Here is a 14296-nt window from a genome sequence, read left to right as displayed (position 1 = left end):
CCAGAGGACCCAGAGTCAATTCCCAGCACCCACACAGTGGGCACAGCTGTGAGGTCCAGGCTCCAAGCCCCTCACACAGAGAGAATGCCTGCTGCTGTGAATGAAAGAACTCTGTCTGTCCTTCTTTGCCCTGTCCCACTTGGAACTTTTTGTATGTTTCACTCAGGAATTCAATGCCAAGTTTTTGTTAGACTAGTTTTTCCATAAAACCATTCTGTGCCAATTGGTAATTTCAAGGTTTTGTTTGTTTAAAGTTTGAGTCCGAACTTTCACAATCTATTAAAAATTGGCCCTAAAATGACAAACTTAAAACCCTTATTTTTCCAAAACCCCTATTCCTGTTCAGATTAAGAACTGCCAAAAATATCCTCTAAATTTAGCTGCATTTGAAAGCTAACAATACCACGCTGTGTTAAATGCTTTTAAGACTAGCTCGATGGTAGAAATAGTACAGGCTTTGCACTTGTTTTCAGACATAGAAAGCATTAACTCTTTTATAAAACAATGTCGTTTAAATTCATGCAGTAATTTACCAATCCATTGCTGCTATATAACATTCTACTGTTTATCATAAAGGAACAAACGTAACAACTCTGGTTCACCCTCTCCCACTTCAACTGTGAGTGATTTTTTGTACCTTTTGCTGAGATTGTCAAAGTCCTACTCGCGTCTCCTCAAGTAGAGTATTCTGTCTTTAGCTGTAAGTGCAGTACTGGAGTGCAATGTGTAAAACGAGGATGAAGACGGTATTTAAACATAAAATAGAGAGATTAATTTAATCTACATTGGACAAAAATATATGAAATAAAACCATCCACAGGTAAAACTTAAAAAAATCATTTCCCATCAACTGCAATGCAGGGTAAAGAAGCGTTAGTGTTATAAGGAAGTGCTTCCTTGTCCATTTCCTTTGTTCCTCGAATCCCTGCAGCCATCTTTTACCAAACTGGGTATTTAATTAATTGCTGGCCTAGTCATCTGATAATTTGTTAACTTAGCTGAGTGTTTTTCTTACGCAGTCCCTTTCTGAATGAGTCATATATATAACCTTGCATTTAAAAAACAACTTAGGCTGGGCATGGTAGTGCAATACCCTAAATCCCAGCACTGAAGAGGCAGAGGGTACTCCTTCAGTCTGACTGAGGACAGCCTGGTCTAAATAGTAAGTAACTTCAAAGATAGCCAGGACTACACAAAGAGACCCTCTCTCAAAACAAAACAACGCCTTTCTACTACATTAGAACTTAATGGGTTTTGTGTCGTGTTTTTAATTTTCATTACACTTCTTTATTTAGTGTTTATGAGTAGATACATGTGGATGTGCATATTCGCAAGACTCACATCCTAGTGAAGGTCAGATGACAGCCTCCAAGTCAGCCTTCCCTTTCTATCATGTGGTCTCGAAGAACTGAACTCGGGTAGTCAGGCTTAGCAGCAGGCATCCTCACCTGGCGACTCATTTGCTATTGCTAGGTTCTGATTTTTTGAAAAAGAGTTCTCACAACAGCCCAGACCGCCTTTGAATCACAACAATCTTCATGTCTCAGCCTCCTGAGTGCTGGAATGACAGGTAGAGCTACTCTATATACCTTCCATTTATAGTTTACTGTACGCTCACCTTCAACTACTTTATTCAAACTAATTCTCTTCTTAATTGTCTGGTAACTACTTTAAAAAAAAATCACATATTGCCACTTTGTACTTTTTATATAGTTCAGTGCTAAAGTGCTTGCCCAGCATTATGAAACTGGGTTCTATGCAATACCACAAATAAAAACTTTGAACATTTATTTATGGTTTTATTAATTGTTTTTGCTTGGGGTTGTTTGTAGAGAATTAGTCTTTCTATGTAACCCCGAATGTCATGGAACTCCTATGTAGACCAGATGGCCTTGAACTAGAGATTCTACCTGCCTCTGCCTCCCAAATGCTGGGATTAAGGGCATGGGCCACCATGGTAAACTAGCTATGAACATTTAACATCACTGTCCTACCACAACACCAACACTAAAACTAACTACTATACCTTACCGACATAAACACGACTTCTATTACCACTTTTCCTAAATATGCTATGTTAGGTCTCGGAGATGCTGCAGTTGTAGTACTAACACCAGTAATGGTCTCCACATGTCCTAAACACTGGCAAGAATATTGGGCCTTTCCATAACTAGAACAATGTTTTTAAACTGGCAGCTGCAGAACTGTAGAGTCTTTCTACACTGATCTTCTGTTAATGCAATTAGCAATTAAATTTTGCACAAATAACTTAATAAATCCTTGAGCTGTTAAACAAAAGAACAGGCTGGGTTTGCCCTACAAGACCTCAGCAGTAAATATGTTCCAAGCTATCATTGAGCGTTTAAACTTCAATCTTCCCCTGGAACTAAACTAAGGAACTACCTAATTTAAGGAAGGAATAATCTAAGGCTGTTTTTTTTTTAAGAAAGTACAAAGACAATAAAATACTACTAAACTAAAAACCTAAAAACAAAAGTAGGGGGGGCTGATATAGAAAAAAATGGCAAACTTCTAAGACTAAGTTAACGCTAACACATTGAGAGGACATGCAAATTACCAGCAGTAACTTTGTTAGACACAGAACCTAGGCTGGAGAGGCAGCTTGGTGGTAACATGCTCATCTATCATGTACAAGATCCTGGGTTCAATCCTACCACCAAAGAAAGAGGAGGAAGGAAAAAAACGCGTGTAATCACCATAAAGATTTTTATAATAAATATAGCTGTTAGGTATAACACTTTCAAAAATCATTAAGTTTTCCCCAAATTGTATGAACTACGCCAGAACACAAAGGAAAGCTTTGTCAATTATTTTTACAAAAGTGATTTGTCACTTAAAACAAAAACACAAAACAATTTAACCAAACTAGAAACTTTGCTATTATGAATTCCAAGTTAAATATTATAAATAACACCTATCAGGCAGGTGAATCTCTTGAGTTCGAGGCCAGGCTGCTCTCTACAAGAGCTGGTTCTAGGACAGCCAAGGCTACAGAGAAACCCTCTTTCAAAACAACAAAAAATATTAATAGTACAGACCCACTCCACAAACAGAGAGAAGTTAATACAGTACAATCATCGCCGTGTTAAAGGTAGGAGCCAAATAATAGTCAAAATTAAATCATTCAAAAAGGGAAGCAGGCCAGGTGTAGTGATGCATGCCTTTAGTCCCAGCACTCACAGAGGCAGGCAAATCTCTGAATTCTAGACCAGCTTGGTCTACAAAATAAGTTCTAGGTCAGACAGGGCTACACAGAGAAACTTGGTCTCAAAAAACAAAAACAAAACAGCTGGGCAGGGGTGGCGCACACCTTTAATCACAGCACTTGGGAAGCAGAGGCAGGCTGATCTCTGTGAGTTTGAGGTCAGCCTGGTCTACAAGAGTTAGTTCCAGGACAGGCACCAAAAACTACAGTGGCTAACAGCAAGTTTGAGCACCAAGTTTCAGGCCAGTTAGAGAGGGTTATATGAGACCTCATCTTTAACCAAAAAAAAACCAAAAAACCAAAAAAAAACGAAAAGGACAATGTATTTAGAACCACTTAATAACAAAAATAAAGAGGCATCAAAATCATAAGACCTAGTTATCAGAGAAAAGTTTTCAAATTTCAATACATGTATCTCAAAAATAAGTTAAATAGCCGGGTGGTGGTGGTGCATGCCTTTAATCCCAGCACTTGGGAGGCAGAGGCAGAGGCAGGTGGATCTTTGCGAGTTTGAAGCCAGCCTGGTCTACAAGAGCTAGTTCCAGGACAGGCTCCAAAATATAGAGAAACCCTGCCTTAAAAAAGGGGGGGAGGAATTAAGAAAAATAAGCAAGCCTCCAAATGAATTTGTTTTAATGTCAGAACATACAGAAACAAAGTAGAAGGAAGGCAATAATAGTTCCCAGAGTAGAAACACAAAGCACCCATAAAATGAACAGCTGGAGAAGTCTGGAAAGTTAGTTACTAACTTATGAACAACACTAATAAAAAATGGTAATTAAAGTCAATTTCCTAAACATTATCGAAAAAACCCTGTATTTATCAAAACAGTTGAGAATTTATACTTTTCTAAGAAAGGAAACTTTATTTTGTATAAATCACCAAAAAGTAAAGAAAAACTCAAGAAAAGCCAAAAGGCCATACCATGGGAGAGAAGAGGCTACGGCTAAATCAAGTCCAGCTGGGCAGTGGTGGCGCACACCTTTCATCCCAGCACTCAGGAGGCAGAGGCAGGCAGATCTCTGCATGGCCTACAGAGCAAGCTCCAGGACAGCCAGGACTACACAGAGAAAACCTGTCTCCAAAAACAAATCAATCATCAATCAAATCCAAAACCTACCAAAAAAGGAAAAAGAAACCAAGTACAGTTTTACAAATGGAGATCTGTCTAACTTTCAATAACCAGATCACTTCTATTAAACAGACCTGTTTCAAAAAAGAGGGAATGCTCCCCAATTCATCTTACAAGGTTAGCTGGGCACAGTGATACACACCTGTAGAGGGAAAAACAATCAATTAATAGAATATTCCTATTTCCTTATTATCTAGGATTTTCATTTAGACTTACCAAAATTTTAAAAAAAAAAAAACCTTTGGAATTATTTAGGTAGGACTTTTATACTATGTTGTACATGTGCGTGCGCACACATACACACCCATGGCCCTATGATTCAGAGAAATTAGCAGGGCATTCCTAATTTACATTCAGGGTTCTGTGAGTCGCTCTTCTAACTCTTCAAACCTGTTCACTTGTTCCTAACAAAACTATTTTCTGTCAGCAAGTGTTGGTGATGCAGCGTTCCCTAAAACGCTTTACTATTATCTGTGGATTTTCTTTGAAGACAGACACCCATTTAGCAACTGCTTCTGTGTTCTGTTGCACTGTTTGACATGAAATAGTATGAAACAATGCACAGATTCTCTAAAGTGATAAGAAAATTAAGAGTTCTAACCAAGCCTGTGCTTGTGCAAGCAATTGTAACTATATGATGACACCTGCCTGGGCACGCAATTCATTATACAATACCATCAACAGGGCTCTATTTTTATTTTAAGATGTTAAAATGTAGGAAGGAAATCCATGACATACGTCCTGAGAGTTCAACAATGTAAGATCAATTCACCACACTGCTTATGAAAACAGAATAGAAAGTTAGACTGGTACAACCCAGTTGAAGAGCACTTGTCTAGCTATCGTGCACAAGGTCCTGGAGTCAAGCCTCAGCACAAATGGGGGAAGGGAGCTGGCAGCAGAGCCCCTAATTCCATAGGCTGTGTATGGTAAGAAAACCTCAAATTCTAGTCCAGCCTGAGCTAAAGAATAAATTCTTTATATAAGGCCAACATAAACAAGTATGTGAAAAAAACTAACAATAAAAAAACAGGACTGCAGGGGCTGAGGATGTAGTTTGCTTGTCTAACACGCATGAAATTCTAGGTTCAATCCCCAGCACTGCATACACCATGCTATCTAAAAGGCTACCAAGGAACTGAGCGTAATGGTAAATGGTAATAAATGTCTGTAATTCTGGAGGAGACTGAAGATCTAAAGTTCAAGGTTATCCTTAGCTACATACAACTAGTAACAGTCTGGGATACATGAGGGGGAAAAGGAGAAACACAACTTGGCAGAACACTGGTCTAGCATGTGTGAATCACTGAGTTTAGTCCATAGTGCCACAAAAGGGGCGTCAGAGAACAAACTAAGAGAAGACCTGACTTAAATCACAACCAAGATTTATAAACTGAGACTAGAATTTTCAATAGAGGTAGATGCAAATCCAATCATTCTTCCCAGAAATTGACAAACTAACCCTAAAGGAGACAAAAAAAAAAACAGATAAAATAATCCTTAAGATAAAAAGGAATATACAAAGACTTAATTATAAAGCTATCATCATTAAACCAATGTGGCAGTGATAGAACTAGCCAAACAGGGCAATAAAAACAGAAAGAGAAACTAAAAACAGATGTGAAGCCAATGAGATGGCTCAGAGGGCATAAGAACGTGCAACCAAACCTGACAACCTGAATTCAATCCCCAAGACCCACATGATAGAGAACCTCACACACCACACACACACACACACACACACACAATGTAATTAAATTTAAACAAAATAAAAACAGATGTGCAGATGTGTGGAATATGGTATATACCTCAGGGGTTGGGGAAACAAGGCTCAGTTATTTGAGAAATTCAAATGCAAACATAAATGAGATCCCTATATCACACACTAGAAAAAAATTTCCAAATTGTACATAAGAAAAAGCACACCAGGCAGTGGTGGTGCGCGTGCCCTTAATCCCAGCACTAGGGAGGCAGATGGATCTCTGTGAGTTCAAGGCCAGCTTGGTCTACAACAGCTAGTTCCAGGACAGCTAGGACTATTACACAGAGAAACCCTGGGGGGGGGGGCAGGAAGCACATAGCCAGGTAGTGGACACACACACACACACACACACACACACACACACACACACACAGCCAAATCTGGCTACTTTCACATTAAGACCTACACAAAAAGTAAACAAAACTACAAGAAAAGTCACAGAATAGGAAGATATTTTCATCATATATAATAACAAATCTTTAGGATCCAGAATACAAAAATATCCATAAACCATAAGAAAAAAGGCAACAGGCCAGGCAGTGGTGGTGCATGCCTTTAATCCCAGCACTTGGGAGGAAGAGGCAGGCGGATCTCTGTGAGTTCGAGACCAGCCTGGTCTACAAGAGCTAGTTCCAGGACAGGTTCTAAAGCTACAGAGATACCCTGTCTCGAAGGAAGGAAGGAAGGAAGGAAGGAAGGAAGGAAGGAAGGAAGGAAGGAAGGAAGAGGCCAAGATAAAAGTCAATAAAAGGATGCATGGACAAATGATTCCCAGAAAACTCAAATGGGCACTAAACTTGAAGGGGGTAGTCCAGCCAACCCCAATAGTAACCAAAGAAATGCAAAATAAGCACAGTAAGCAGAGTGCATTTATACCCAACAGTTTCACAAAAATAGCAAAATCTAATCTTTTGGCAATGATCAAGATCAGAAACAACTGGTAAGATTGTCAAATGCAACTGGGTGTTTTTGCAATTCCCGGTAAAACTAACAATGCAGACTTCTTCAATGCAGCAACCGCACCTCTACTAGTCTCAGGACAGAGAGCTGTTTGAGGACGTTCACAGCGGCACTGTTAGAAAGTGCTGAAAACTGCCAACAGCCTCACGTGCCCCCCCCCCAAGAAGGAAACATCACAGTGTTTTCATACATTCAAGTACAGCATGGGGAGGGCTTTCCTAGCAGTCAAAGACTGGCTCTGAAGCCCTGAACCGCTTGCCCCAAACACCAAGAGTGAACTACAACAGTAGTTTTCATTCAAACCTTTTGGTTTCAGGACTCGTTCAAGCTTTCAAAAATAAAGGACCACGAGAAGTTTTTTTTTTTTTTAAATGTCATTCATACTTAAAGAACTTGAAACTACAAGTCCATCCAGCCTAGTGACACCTAAGCACTTGGGAGGTTAAAAGAAGGACTGCTAAGTTTCAAGCTCCTCTGAAACTGAAGTGAGCTTTTGTTTTGGTTTGGTTTGGTTTTTGGAGAGGTTTCTCTGTGTAGTCCTGGCTGTCCTGGAACTCCCTTGGTATTTCAGGCTGGCCTCTACTCAGATCTACCTGGCTCTGCCTCCTGAGCACTGGGATTAAAAGTGTGCACACCACCATCGCTGAGATAGAGATTTAAAAACATTAATGCATTAAAAATCTTATTATATATAAGCATAAATAATTTTAGAATTAATTTTTAAGTAAAAATGAAACTTTTACAATTCTGCAAATCTAATGACTCACTTCACAGAGGAAAAGATGAATGTCAACCGTTTCTGTGCTTACTCCATTATGACACTGTTGAATTCTCTAATACGTGTATAATGTACAGACGACTGTGGATGAAAAGAGCAAATAATGGTATTATGAAAATCTGACTTCATAGACCCCCCCCCATAAGACTATTAGGGATCCCAGAAATTCCTGCAGCACACTGGAAAGCCAATAAATTGAATCTCAAAAATTCTAATTAATAGGTAGGGCATGGTGGTGCAGAGGCAGGCAGATCTCTGAGTTCAAGGCCAGTCAGGTTTACAGAAGGAGTTAGAGGACAGCCAAGGCTTTACAGAGAAACTCTGTGTCGAAAAAAAAGAAGAAAAAGAATGAATACATAGAACAATCCACAATAGATAGCTAAAACACATATTTGATATTTTTTCATTACACACATTAGAACGTAATGGAGATATTAAAAAAGAGAAATGGGGATGGAGGGGGATGCACCCTTGAATCTGTTAGACTATTCATCAAACATATGTGTGTGTATCAAATAACATAACACACTAAAATTTGTAAACTCTCATTAATATTTACTTTTAGTAATTTTGAAATACTTCATAATTTAAAACTTTAATTTTTAAAAGACAAATGACTACAGACATCAAGGCCATGTAGTTTCTTTAAGTGTACTTCCTGCTGAGCAAAAAAAGGGGGTGTTAAGATTACATGGATTTTAAAAAATGCTGTCTGGAAAAACAATTTGGCAGGAATAAGAGCATGCTGGCCATATTCCAATCAGATATGGGATAGGGATAGAGGTTACTCAGCACCTGGGTTTGACCTGCTGTCCTAACAAGATAGGTGTGCCTTAAAATGAATATTCCTTGGTCAAAGGACATGCTAGATAGATAACTGAATTTGAATAGCTGGAAACTATTCAACTTAAACCAAATTTACTGTGCCCAATAATTTAGGTAATTGTTTGGGGGAGATAATGAACATCTGCCAGGTACTGCTTAGGGACAAAGACAAATGAGAACCTATCTCTTCTACATTCTATTTAGAAGACAAAAATACAAATATACCACTAAAACATAAAAAATTAAATGCTAAATTAAAGATGTCCACATTGTTCTATGGAACAAAGTGTAACAATCCAGGAAAACTGGTGGTGCTAACAGAAAGAGTAAGAAGCCGGGTGGCGGCAGCGGGACACACCTTTAATTTCAACACTTGGGAGGCAGAGGCAGGAGGATCTCTGTGGGTGCAAGGCCAACCTGGTCTACAGAGTGAGTTCCAGGACAGCCAGGACACACAGAGAAACCCTGTGTCAAAAAAAAAAAATTCCTATAAATGGTATTGGTCATCTTTATGCTGGGTAAGTTTGGTTTCAGCTATGTTAAGACATTAGACACTTCAAACGCTGGATGAGAAACTAGGTATGTGAACATGGTAACAGACATTGAACTAGCAGACAAGATTCCAGAGAGAAGCTAGCTGATAAACAAACACTAAGGAGACAAAGACAGCAGAGTAATGTGTGAAAAAGAACCCTTTCGTGTGACAAACCCATTGGCATGCCGAAGAAATTTTCTGACTTGGGAATTATTGGATTTAGGAAAAGGTGAAGTGAAAAGTACTGCATAAAGCAAAGGAGAAAACAGATGAGGCTTCTGTACAGTAAGCAAAACCAAGACTACTTGAAGGACCAGGAAGGCACGAGCTAAGTTGCAGGAGACTGTATCTGGAAGGCTAATCCCTGCACAGGGAAGGAGCGGCTTCTGAGATCGAGGCCGCCTGGTGTCTCAAACAAACAAATAGGCTAAAATAAACCAGAAGGGACTCAATCAGCAGAGGTCCACCCCAAAGGAGGCAGACCAAGGCCTGTGTGCAGGAGGCAAGGCTACACAAAAGTAAGGCAATCCTTACAGAGACAAAAGGTAAAGAGAAAAGCCTACACGGAGAAAAAAAAATCATGAGCAGGATGACACACTGACAACCAGATAACTGGGTTAGCCTTTTAAGTTAGGTTAATAAAAAAAAAAAGAATCTAAGCCATTTGTGGCAACACACACGCCTGAATCCCTGCACTTAGGAGGCTGAGGCAGGAGAACTGGGAGATTGAAGCTAACTAAGCTACTTAATTAGACTGGCTCTCAAAACAAACAAAAATGAAACCTTTGATGAGGGTGAAGGATTTCAGGAGCCAGTTAAGGGTTTTTTAGTTTATAATAAAATGAACTGCCCCTGTACACAAGCACAAACAGTGCATTATTAGTGACAAATCAAGTCCAAATGTTGGTGACTGACAGCAGCAATACAGGTGAATGTCTCTGAAAGGAAACTCCAGCACTTTTTTTTTTGGAAAATGGAAATAGCAAAAAAAAGGAAAGAAAATATCCATCTATTTGGAAAGTACATATAAATAAAAAAGCATCTCGTTTATCCAAGGTGGGTAAGGTAGGAAGTGTCTCAGCAGGGAAAAGGACTTTGTGTGTAACCACTTCTGATGAAAACTATACATTCCCAATCTTCCTAATTATACAAGTTGAAATGAATTTCTTCTCAATCCTCAACACCCACTATGACTGTACTAACTAAACTGAACAATTGCACACTATATATTACCCATTCTGACTGCTCTCCCCCACACACACCCCAAAACTGCATCTTAAATTGCCTTTTAAGAGAATTTTTCAAATGTGATTTTTTTTGAGACAGGGCTTCACTATGTAGCTCTGGCTGTCCTGGAAGTCACTATGTGGACAAAGATGGCCTCGAACTCACAAAAGTCCACCTGCCTGCCTCTACCTCCCAGTGCCAGGGCAAATGGCATGTCAGGCTCAAGGTAACTTCTTTAATAAGTTTGCCATGGCTTCTATGGAAAAACTGTCCCAGGTCTTCCACGCTCTTCAGGAGCATTATTTCCAACCTGTTGCTGTCTACAAAAGTGGAAACACTGACAATAACGACGCAACTCACAAGCTTGTATCATAAAATTCTGAAACACACTTCCCACCTGTGCGTTTAATTAAGTCAAATATTAATCCAAAAAAAACCGCAGGGAGGCTTGGCTTAGCAAATAACCTTAGTTAGCCTCTCAAACAAAACGGTGGTTCCTCTCAGCAGGGAGAAAAAACAGATTGCAAAGGGCACCTGAAGGCCACTGGTTTTAATAATCATCCTTCCAGCTACTCTTCAAAACCGACTTCTTAAAAAAATTACCATAGAAACACTTACAGGCTCATTTCTCATCGTCAAGCTGCACCAATCTTAATTTTCAACGATGGTGAATGAGATTACAGGAAACCCTCCTCAGTTTACCACGGAAATATTAACAGCTCTGAGCAAAACGATATTCAGAGCGAGTAAAGAAAAGGGCAGCTGTCTGACGAAAACATCATTCAAAATGTAATAAACATCTCTTAAGAGGGTAAGAAAACCTGGCTTCTGAGCACTCTGGCTTCATCATCGCCGGGAAAACACTGGTCAGCCTACAACTACTTCTCTCCAACTTACCCTAGCCGAGCCCCTGCTGCGTCCCCCGCGGGCACAAACCCTCCCGCCCAGCAAGGCGCGGCCCACCTCTCCCAGCCTCAGTTCCCACCACTCCTACCTAGCCTGTCCGCTTCAGGCCAACAGTGAAAACACTCGTTCTCTGGAGAAACTTCACCCTTGAAACGCCCTCTGCCTCTCTGGGCCACCACCTAAAAACGGCCCCGGTTCGGAAGCTCGAAGCGGCCCCTGTTCCAGGCACCCCCTCCCGACGCCTCAAACGGAAGCCGTGCCTTCGCTGGGAGCCCACGGGGCTCGGACGGAGCTTCGGCTCTACTCGGAGGCGCTCGGCGCACGCCAGCCCTCGCTCGCCCGCCTCCACCAACCTGCAGCCGGCACGTCCGTCCGCGAACCTCGGGGGGGTTGCGGCCCCGGCGCCCCGTCGGATAGCGGCACCGCTAACACGGGACTCACTCCGAGCTTCCCAGGAAAGTTGGGTGCGGTGCGATGGAGACAACTTTCTCCGAGGCGCATGCCGCGCGAGACCCAACTTCACGGACACCCTAGCTAGCCCGGCACGTGAGGTGCGCTAGGGGGTACGGCACTCGCTGCTCCAGGAGACTCGCTCCCTTCCCTCCTAGTTCCCTCAACTAAAATAAAGGAGATATCAAAATTTCAAAGGCAGCCTCCCCAGCAACTTGTTTCCACGGAAAGGAATACCAAAACTTCCCTCCGCCACTCAGTCTTCCGCTTTCGTAGGACGCCTTTTTCCCCCTATTGGTCAAAAGGGTGGTGAGAACTTTCCCATCGTTTTTCTTTCTTTATTCACGGACTCGTGAATGCAACGATTGGCGGAAAACACCCGCATTGGGGTCACCCTAACGGCCATGGCTGACTGTCTCTGAGGGGGGGGGGACAAAACAAAACAATAAAACGTCTCCCATTTCGCGACTGTCACCGGTGCAGCTCACCGGCGGCGGCGGCAAGAGCTCAGAGTCCCGGAACGAAACAGATGAGGTGGCTCTGGCGCCAAGGCGACCGCGATGGCCGCCTGCGGCTGCTGAGCCGAAATGCAGCGGAAACAGCAGCCAGTCACGGGGCTGTGGGAGGCTGGGCAGGAAGGTGGCGCTGCCGCCAAGCGCCTGGAATCCGAGTGCTCATCATGGCGGCGAGGGCAATGGCCGCCATGGGGAACGAACACGCCCCTCCGCGCACACTCGACGCCGCGCCCGGGCTCCGGTGCCCGTCGACAGCGCCGCCGCGGCCGCTACCCGCTCTCCCACCCCCCCTCACGGGCTGTAGCGGAATTTTCTCCTCAGACGCCGCCTTCAAGATGGCGGCTCCCCCTCCCGGCAACCCCCTCAGTCGTCCCCTGCAGCAGGCGCCGAGCGGCCGCCATTTTGTCCCCCGTCCGTCTTTTCCCCCCCCTCGCCCATATTTACATAGCGAAAATCGGCCGGCCCGGCCTGCGGCCTTCACCTCACGCCTGCAGCCTTAGCCTCCTCGCTAGGCCTCGCCCCCGCACGGTGCCCCGGGTCGGCCGCGTCGCCCACCTAGGACCCGTCCGCCGCCTACCCAACCTCCAGGCAACAGCGCCCCGGCCGCCGCCCGTTTACGGAGCGCGCCTCAACCGTCGCTCCCCACACCCGGGCGCCACCCCAGGCCTAACTGCGGCCTCCTCCGGGCCTGCACGGCGCTGCGCGCCACGCCGCCCGGCCTAGCGCGGGAGGGCGCCTTGCGGGCCGCCCGACCAGGCCGGGACCAGGCCGCCGGCGCGCGCGCTAGGCCCCACGGCAGCAGCGGCACCCCGGACTCACCGGACGGGCGTGCGGCGGTCGGCGACGGTGGCGGGTGCTGCAGGCCGGCCTTTCTCTGGAGCACTGGGCCGGGCTCCGGCTGGTGGGGCGGGCGGAGGGAGGGAGGAGGGGCCGAGCTCGGAGCTGACAAAAAGCGGCCCAGCTCCCCGGCACGGGCCCGCCGTCAGCACGTCACGTCACCGCCGGGAGAGAGACCCAGGAAAATGCGGAAGGATAGAGGGGCCCCCTCCTCCTCCCGGTGGGTCCCTAGGACACCCCGGCTCGGCGCCCTTCAAGCCCCACAACCGGGGAGCCCAGTGGACTCGCTGCGGCGGGGTCTCCGACGGCCCGAGTTTCCGTGACAGCGCCCCCCTTCTTTCCACCTCCGCGCTCCCGCCCGCCACCGCCGCCACACACACACCGCTGCCCCCGCCGCCTGGGCTGTAAAGTCCGCACGAGGCCGTGGTCCGCCGACCCTGTGGAGAGGCGGGAGTCCCGGGCCGCCCCCCACCATGTTTGTGGGCCGCAACCACCCCCTGGGGGCCTCCAGGGAGACCTACCGCCTCTCCGCGAGGGTCCTGGCCTGAGGCGGTGGCTCGAGTTGTTTGCAGGCCCTCAGACCCCCCTCCCGCCGTAAATGTGGTTTTTTTTTCTTTTTCAATCCCCGGTGCCTGGGGAAGAAGATAAATTTAGCAACCCCCGCCGTCTCCTGTCTTCCTTTTAAAAAGCAACTTTGAAACAAAATGAAAATGGGCTTGCCAATTTGAATGAGGGAGGGGGTCTCTAAAACAACTACCAAACCCTGGAATTTTTTTAATAAATAAGCTTTCTGTCAGGAGGCCACATTGGTCTTGGGGGGGGGCGTGCATCTTGAAGACTTTCTCACACTGCAGTGAACAGGAATTTTTAGTGGTATAGTTTCTGGACACGTGTGTTACATTATTTGGAGTGTATAAATTTTTACTTTTATGTGGCAGTGATCATGTCATACATTCCTCCAGAAATATCTAGGAAACAAGATTTTTTAAATAAAATTCGTAAACAAGTCTCTTAAAGTTTAAGAAGATAGAGAAGGGAAAATGTATGTGATTCGACAAAATATTTATAAAATTATTTATAAAATAAGAATTTTGTAATGGTACATTTCTTCCCCCTGCCCCCCTTTCAAAACGGGGTTTCTCT

The 14296-nt window shown here is 44.2% G+C and overlaps 1 protein-coding gene across 7 annotated transcripts in view; it reads right to left on the bottom strand.

The window, feature by feature from the left end:
* The window catches only part of Zfx (zinc finger protein X-linked), a 45143-nt gene extending 31245 nt beyond the window's left edge, over nt 1–13898 (bottom strand). Inside the window, exons 1-3 of one of the 7 annotated variants that reach the window (XM_026778374.1) lie at nt 13136–13898; nt 4433–4500; nt 638–712 (exon numbers count right to left, since the gene is read on the bottom strand). The gene's annotated coding sequence lies outside the window, so the exon portion shown is untranslated. Of the gene's footprint in view, nt 1–637; nt 713–4432; nt 4501–11704; nt 11809–12289; nt 12491–13135 lie in introns of those variants that run through there. The other 6 variants (XM_026778369.1, XM_005371853.3, XM_026778370.1 and 3 more) reach the window with 6 other exon arrangements.
* Between the last annotated feature and the right edge of the window lie 398 nt (nt 13899–14296).

Source organism: Microtus ochrogaster, unplaced genomic scaffold (assembly GCF_000317375.1).
Source record: "Microtus ochrogaster isolate Prairie Vole_2 unplaced genomic scaffold, MicOch1.0 UNK131, whole genome shotgun sequence".
NCBI lineage: Eukaryota > Metazoa > Chordata > Mammalia > Rodentia > Cricetidae > Microtus > Microtus ochrogaster.
Note: the sequence above shows the minus strand (reverse complement) of the source record. Positions and strands in the feature narration are given on the sequence as shown.